The sequence below is a fragment of the Odocoileus virginianus genome, chromosome 11 (genome assembly GCF_023699985.2).
Source record: "Odocoileus virginianus isolate 20LAN1187 ecotype Illinois chromosome 11, Ovbor_1.2, whole genome shotgun sequence".
NCBI classification, from domain to species: domain Eukaryota; kingdom Metazoa; phylum Chordata; class Mammalia; order Artiodactyla; family Cervidae; genus Odocoileus; species Odocoileus virginianus.
In genome coordinates, this window is record NC_069684.1 from 61238207 (window position 1) to 61246999 (window position 8793).

At 36.4% G+C, this 8793-nt stretch overlaps 1 pseudogene; it reads left to right on the forward strand.

Moving 5' to 3' along the window:
- Positions 1-6992: 6992 nt before the first annotated feature.
- LOC110147935 (metalloreductase STEAP2 pseudogene) lies at positions 6993-8591 on the forward strand (annotated as a pseudogene).
- The last annotated feature ends 202 nt before the right edge of the window (positions 8592-8793 follow it).

Here is an 8793-nt window from a genome sequence, read left to right on the forward strand (position 1 = left end):
GGTCAGGAAGATCCCCTGGAGAAGGAAATGGCAACACATTCAGTATACTTGCCTGGAGAATTCCATGGACAGAGCAGAGTGACGGGCAGACCATGGGGTCGCAAAGAGTTGGACATGACTGAAAAACTAACTCTTTTCACTTCTATTTCATGAGAATGAAAATATAGCAAGGAGTTGTAGAGCAGATCTTGCTAGTAAGAGGGGACAAGATGGGGAACCCAAGTGTACTGAAACTGGTGAACACTGACCAGGGGAGGTGGCGATAGGCCATTATATAATGGATAATTCCCAAACTAGCTAATTTATACATAAATTGGCTGGCATGGAGAACATTAATTTCTTCCAACAGTACTTTAAGATTTGTGCAAAGATTTTCCAAGTGGAAAATTAAAAAATTTCGACCTGAGCAAGTGATCTCTGTTACCTCATTCATTTTTATTGAACACTAAACAGAAACCAGATGAGTGTTTAAAAGAAGTAAAGAATGAAGTCTAAGTCTTAGGTCAGTGTCAACACCAGAATTGCAATGGCAATGCTGTATCCATGTATGAGAAAAGCTTTATCATAGAACAAATGTTTTCTAAGTTCAAAGAGGCATATTTTACATTAAAGTAGGATTTTAAAATTTATTTTAATTAGGTCATTTAATTCTTACTTTAATACTCCTTACCAACACAACAATATATAAAATAATATGAACTAACAAGATGGATCTGTCTTATAAATGATTATTGATCATTTCTACATGTTTCTATTACTAATATGATGCTTTCACTAAGTGAGAACATATGCATCAAATAATTCAGTAAATTTTAAATTTGTTAAAGCTGCCTTTAAAAGAAATTTTCAAAATAAATACTAACATTCAGAAATTTAATTGCTATATAGTAGTGTGGCTTTAGGGAGTTTTTGTTTTTACATGTATTAAATAAATTTGCCAAATATTAAACCTTATTTGTAATTATGATGCAAAAACACAGCTGAGGACCTAAACGCATAAATTGGGTTCTGTCATATGTACAAATATATGCAGCTTTAAATATACAGAACATACACAGAATGCTCATGTGATGTAAACAAAAAAGTAATGAATCTAGTTGAAGCTACTGTAAATATTGTGATACTTAATTTTATTTATAATTCAACTAGAATATAGAGAGGCTAAATTCCATCCTTCAAAGTTGTTTATACTATGTATAGAAGGGAAATTTTTCTTCTATAGTTTGTTTTCTAGTTCTTGGTTTTGTTCCTAGTTTTTTCTAGTTTTTCCCCATGATTTCTCATAATCATTCTTTATTCAGTCACTCAGTCATGTCCAACCCTTTTCAACTCCATGGACTGCAGGAATCCAGGCTTCCCTGTCCATCACCAACTCCTGGAGCTTGCTCAAACTCATGTCCATTGAGTTGGTAATACGATCCAACCATCTCGTTCTTTGTCGTGCCCTTCTGCTCCTGCCTTCAGTCTTCCACAGCATCAGGATCTTTTTCAGTGAGTCAGCTCTTCACATCAAGTGGCCAAAGTATTGGATCTTCAGCTTCAGCATCAGTCCTTCCAATGAATATTTGGGACTGATTTCCTTTAGGGTTGACTGATTTGATCCCCTTGCAGTCCAAGGGGCTCTCAAGAATCTTCTGCAACACCACAGTTCAAAAACATCAATTCTTAGGTGCTCAGTCTTCTTCATAGTCCAACTCTCACATCCATACATGACTACTGAAAAAAATGTAGCACTGATTATATTTGTTGGCAAAGTAATGTCTCTGCTTTTTAATATGCTGTCTAGTTTTGTCATAACTTTTCTTTCAAGGAGCAAGTGTCTTTTAATTTCATGACTGCACTCACCATCTGCAGTGATTTTGGAGCCCAAGAAAATAAAGTCTGTCGCTGTTTTCATTGTTTCCCATCTATTTGCCCTGAAGTGATGGGACCCGATGCCGTGATCTTCGTTTTTTGAAAGTTGAGTTTTAAGCCAGCTTTTTCACTCTCCTCTTTCACTTTTAAGAGGGTCTTTAGCTCCTCTTCACTTTCTGCCATATGGGTGGTGTCATCTTCATATCTGAGGTTATTGATATTTCTCCTGGAAATCTTGATTCCAGCTTGTGCTTCATCCAACCTGGCATTTCACATGATGTACTCTGAATATAAGTTAAATATGCAGAGTGACAATATATAGCCTTGACATACTAATTTCCCAATTTGGAGCCAGTCTGTTGTTCCATGCCTGGTTCTAACTGTTGTTTCTACAGGTTTCCCTAGAGGCAGGTAAGGTGGTCTGTTATTCCTATCTCCTGAAGAATTTTCCACAGTTTGTTGTGATCAACAACAGTCAAAGGTTTTAGTGTAGTCAATGAAGCAGAAGTAGAGGTTTTTCTGGAATTTTCTTGAGTTTCCATGACCCAACAGATGTTGGCAATTTGATCTCTGGTTCCTCTGCTTTTTCTAAATCCAGCTTGAATATCTCGAAGTTCTCGGTTCATGTACTGTTGAAGCCTAGCTTGGAGAATTTGAGCATTACTTTGCTAGCTTGTGAAATGTGTGCAATTGTGCCATAGTTTGAACATCCTTGGCACATTATCATTAATATAATTTTATTTATATATAGCCATTCTTATAATTCTAATAATCTCATGATTCTAATGCAAAACTATTAATTCAATAATAACTTTAACTTAGCCTATGTATTTATTGACATTTTATTTTCAAAATCAAGAAGAATTCAATTATAAATATTCTTGGCTCTTGAAAGTAAGAATCTCCCTGACAAACTAGAATTACATCTTTTGCTGTAATACTTGAACAATTTAACATAAGACATTTAATCAGGACCTCTTTTAAAACAGATTATAGGATGATAAATTTGGGATGTAATGGAAAATGCTTTATTATCTTCCAGTATGTTTTTAGAGAATACTGAAGCTTATTTTTGATGCCCTGTCAATAAGTATATATCAAAAAAATGTATATATCATAAATAACATGTAACAATATGAAATTAACATATAATTTAATCTTACTTGATCAAAGCAGTACACTTGCATTATATTCTTTAATCTGATGTGTTCATCCATGTGCATTATGCTTCAAATTTACAGGTATAAATAGCAAAAGTTTGATATATAATTTAAGCATTTTACATACAAATATAGGATAAATAGAAATAAAGGATTCATTTTGAAAGTAAAACACCAGTAAATACATAGGCTAAGTTAGAATTATTATGGACTTTAGTTTTGCATTAGGATCATGAGATTATTAGAATTAAAAGAATGATAAGAATTTATTAATAACAAAAACCTTATTAATATTTAAATATACAAGTGTGACTCTCACAATGTCATAGCAATTTAGGATAAAATTTAGATAGATATAAAAAAGAGAAAAATTGATATAAATTACGTTTGATATTTTAGAAAAAATACATGCCTACATTTGTTCCTTAAAAATAAACAAAAAAATTCATGTGATGACTGTAATCTCTTATTATAGAGACTTAGTTATAAGAAAAATACTTTTAAGATAACAATTTCTTCTAATTTTTCTTAGATCTTGATAGTATAAACTTATTTAATTTGGGAAGTGGTTTTTCTACTTTTCTCTAATCACATAGTATTAATCTGGTAATTTTTCTGTGAAAAACCCAAGGGAAATCTTTATAAAGTTTTTGTCATAGATCATTTCTAACCATTTGCAGTGTTTTTGAAACATTTATCAGTTTCAACATTGAGTATAATTTTTCTTCAAATAATCAAGAATCATTGCTGTGCTATAGATTTTGCAGTAATATTATTTCTTGTGACAATAACTGTAAGAAAATTTAAGGTGACTAGGTGACTCTTTATTGATTTCTAATTTCTGAAGATTTGAAATTACTCAGAGAACACTGTGAAAAACCCTAATACTGTGATAAATAATGGAGATAGAACACGCATGATATATAATATTCTAATATTACCCAATCTTTTATCTGTGAGACAGATTTTTAACTAAAATATATTACAAAATTACTATACCTTGTATAACTGATGCTTGAAAATATTTTTTGGAAAAATTAAGAAGACTTAATTCAACCTAAAAAGAGATAAGAACAATTAGTACAGCCAAAAAGGATTTGAATTTGGAGAGAAGGTACAGCTTGAATAAATACAACTTTATCTGGAGATGAATATGAGTTATCAGGTTTTGCCCACAGTGAATTTCAGGCAAAGTAGAATTTTCTAGCTCATCCATTTCACAGCAAGTATCACTTCTCATTAAATTTAATGGCAATATAAATCATATAAGATTGTAGTCATTTTCAGGTTTATCTTTTCCACAAATTGTGTATTTCTTTTCATTTTTACCTTTGTTTCTAATTCATATTTACACCCCATTACTGGTACCTAGTTATTTATCTGAAAACCTTTGTTGGCATATTTTTATGCCAACATGATTTAAACTAAGGCATCTTACTTCTGTTATATTAAAATTTCAGGCTGTGGGCTGTATTGTCCATTTTAGATCCAAGCTTAGTCTTCTGTTTTCACTTAATGAGAAATAGACAATTAATCATAGAGTGTTTTAGGAGTCAAATTCAGTCACAAGAATAGGATAATCAGCCTATTCATGGGCATAGCTTTGCCTGAAATATGTATTAGTATATATTATATTGTGTTCTTTATCATTATAGTATATAAAAACACATTTCAGAACATTATATGTGTGATAAGATAATCTTAAAATAATTGCAATGAAATCTTTACAGTCATACTTGTACTATGAATAAATGCTTGTAATAAGAAAAATATAATCCATTTAGATTTTGACTAGTCTTATGAAAGCAAATATACTTGAGGTATGTTTTGGGCAGCTTCAACAGTTCTTACAAATGAATTTCACCTAGTCTTTGCATTTTCTGAGATCAAATGCTCCTAAGTTAATAGAGAGTATGTCTTTCAGAGATGTACCTAACACATTCAGGTCCTGGACATTTGACTAAAATCAGGGTTTAGAAGCAGGTTACAAAGAATTGATATTCATAACCACAGGATTGGGTTGGTCATAGTGAAGAATGGGGCACTTAATTCTGGTGGTCACAGTGGACCTGGGTCAGAAGAGTGAAGCAAAGTCTAGGCGATGAGACCTAGAGGGTCAGAGTCCAGGAAACAGTGATATAGGCACTACAGAGTGAGGAACCAGTCATAGAACTTCTCTGTGCAGGTGGTTGATAAGTGTCTGCATGAAATTGTATGTGTGTGTGTTGACAGAAACCATGTAATCTCTGGGCTAGAAAAGTTTAATTCTCATAGGGAATCTCAGTGCTATTTCCTGGAGCCCTGATGCCAATGGAGGGGTACAGTGTCAGCCAAATGTTTGCTAGTTCCTGCAGCTCAAGAATCTTTTTCCTTAAATTTTTATTTATTTATTTTTAGATGTGCAGAGTCTTCATCACTGCATGGGTTTTTCTCTATTTTTAGCAATCGGGGCCTTCTCATTGCAATCATGGGCTTCTCATTGCGGTGTCTTCTCTTGTTGTGGAGCATGGCTGTGGGTGTGTGGTCTCAGTAGTTGTGGCTCCCGGGCTAACCTATGTCTCCTGCATTGGCACATGGATTTTTTTTACCACCGAACCACCAGGGAAGCCCTCAAGAATATTAATGTTATGTGATTCAGAACTTGTAGAAGACAGTCTATGGGGCCCAACCTCCCCTTGGTTGAAAGAAAGTTGCTTACTTTGAGTTGCAACAAAACAAAACAAAACAAAATAAATCTCTTCTGGGGAGAGTATTAGGAAGGTACCTAGATTTTTACTATCCTGGAATCTGAGCAAACATCTCCAGGTCAGATGAGTCTAATTCCCATAGTCTCTTTGGAGTGATATACAATATAGAGCTTCTGAGCAATCATCCTTTGATCAAGCTTGCCAGTGCTCTTGGATCAGAAAGTTTGGGCCTTAAAGAAACATAAAAATATTCACAATGGACTGTTTTCTAAAGCTGGTGACCACAGCAGCAAGAGAGGAGAATAGTTACAGAGCAAAACTTCTAGGGATGGGACTTCCCGGGTATTTCTTGAATGGCTTGTCAAGCTTTTGAGCAACAGAAATTGCCTTTGTGCTTCATCCCATTCCTTTAATATTGTTGTTTTCTTCTCTCTCTTATTTTATCTCTCTCCCTTAAATATTTCTGTGCTTCCCCAGGGGCTCAGATGGTAAAGAATCTGCCTGCAATGCAGGAGACTTGGATTCAGTCCCTGGGTTGGGAAGATCCCTTGGAGAAGGGAATGGCTACTCACTCCAGTATTCTTACCTAAGAATCCCTGGGAAATCCCATGGACAGAGGAGCCTGGCAGGCTACAGTCTATGGGGTTGCAATGAGTCAGACATGACTGAGCTACTAATACTTAAATATTTCTCTTTTCCATTGCATGTCCATAAAATATTCATCTTCTGTCAAGTTTGTTTTTCCTTCATCACTACACAGAAAATGCATCCTTTGCCTTCCACTGCTTGAGCCAAACTACTGGCTCTACATTTTCACATCCTCTGAGGGGGATCAGCAGCCATGGACAGCTTCTGAAATACCATGATCTAATTTTCGGATGTGACTCAGACAGAAGGGAGAAACTGCCAAGGGGCATCATAGAAAAGGGCCGGTCGGAGGGTACGGAGAGCCTTGCTGTTCAAGGAGACTGCACCCAAGCAGCGTTGGCATCACCTTATTAGAAATGCTGATTCTTCAGTCTCCCGCCAGACTTACTGAAACAGATTCTTTGTTTTAACCAGATTCTCAGGATATCCCTGGTGATCTTAGAACAGTCTGTATCAAGGAATGAAACACTGATGGGAAGCTACAAGAGCCTTAGAGAAACTCTTTGGCCTCAGGGGTGGAAATGGTATCAAAGATGCAAGAAAGGCACTTTGCTAGTGGTCCAGTTGAGACTTTATGCTTTCAATGCATGGGGCACTGGTTTGATCCCTGGTCAAGGAATTAAGATTCCACATGCCACAGGGCATGGCAAAAAAAAAAAAAAAAAAGGATGCAAGGAAGGCCACTATAGGTGTAATTGGCCATAGGAATTTTGCTAAGTCCCTGACCATTTGACTTATTAGGTGTGGCTATCATGATATAGCCACAGGAAGCAGAAATCCTAAATTTGCTGCTGAATTTTATCCTCACATGGTAGATGCCACTCACCAAGAAGTTGCTCTAATCAAATCATATCAAATATAATGTTGTTGCCATATATAGGAACATTATACTTTGCAGCGGGACCTGAGACATCTGCTGTGGGTGAATTTTGATTGATGTGAGCAATAACACAAGGATAAACCAATACCCAACATCCAATGTGGAATATTTGGCTTCGTTATTCCTGGACTCTTTGATTGTGAAAGGATTTAATGTTGTCTTAACTTGGGCATCTGGTCCTATCACTTTATGCCATTAGAAGGGGAAACAATGGAAACAATGACAAAATTTATTTTCTTGGGCTCTAGAATCACTGTGGAGAGTGTCTGCAGACTTGAAATTAAAAGATGCTTGCTCCTTGGCAGAAAAGCTATAACAAACCTAGACAGCATATTTAGAAGCAGAGACATAAATTTGCACATATGTCTGTCTAGCCAGAGCCGTCGTTTTTCCAGTAGTTGTGTATGGATGAGAGTTGGAGCATAAAGAAGGCTCAGTCCCAAAGAAATGATGCTTCAAACTGTGGTGCTGGAGAAGACTCTTGAGAGTCCCTTGGACAGCAAGGAAATTAAAGCAGTCAATCCTAAAGGAAATCAACCCTGAATGTTCATTGGAAGGACTGATGCTTAAGCTCAAATATTTGACCACCTGATGTGAAGAGATGACTCATTGGAAAAGACCCTGACACTGGGAAAGATTGAGGGCAAGAAAAGAGGCTACAGAAGATGAGATGGTTGGATGGCATCACTGACTCAATGGACATAGGTTGGAGCAAACTCCAGGAGGTACTGAAGGACAGGGAAGACTGGCATGCTGCATTCGGTGAGGTAGTAGAGTCAGACATGACTTAGCGAATGGCAACAGCTTGGGCACTTCCATTAGGACCTAAGGATGCCGGCTGGCATGTTTATATATGCAGCAACAATATTCAAGCTCTGCAGAAGATTATTGAACTTGTCAGTCAGTTGAATTTCATTCCTGTTGATTTGGAATCAGAGCAATTACAAAATTACCCCTGTGACTATTTACCTTCTGGAGAGGGCCAGTTGTGGTAGCCATAAGCCTAATCATGTTTTTCTTCCTTTATTCTTTGGTCCTAAATGTGATTCATCCATGCACTAGAAACCAGCAGAGTGACTTTTACAAGATTTCTGATGAGACTGTGAATAAAACTTTGCCCATAGGTGTGATTACTTTGCGGTCTCTGGTCTACCTGGCAAATCTAGCAGCTGGTTATCAGCTTTATGATGGCACCAATATAGAAGCTTTCCACTTTGGTTGGAGACCTACTTACAGTGTAGAGAACAGCTTGAATTACTAAGCTTTTACTTCACTTTGGTTCATCTTGCCTACAGACTCTGCTTACCAGTGAGAAGTTTATAGAGATACTTCTTTTTCAACATGGCTTATCAGCAGGCATGAAATGTACTTGATATTCATCTGATGCTTCCCTGGTAGCTCACATGGTAAAGAATCTGCCTGTAATGTGGGAGGTCTGGGTTCAATTCTTGGGTTGGGAAGATCCCCTGGAGTGGGGAATGTCAACCTATTCCAGTGTTCTTACCTGGAGAAGTCCATGGACAGAGGAGCCTTGAGGGCTACAGTTCATGGGGTCACAAAGAAA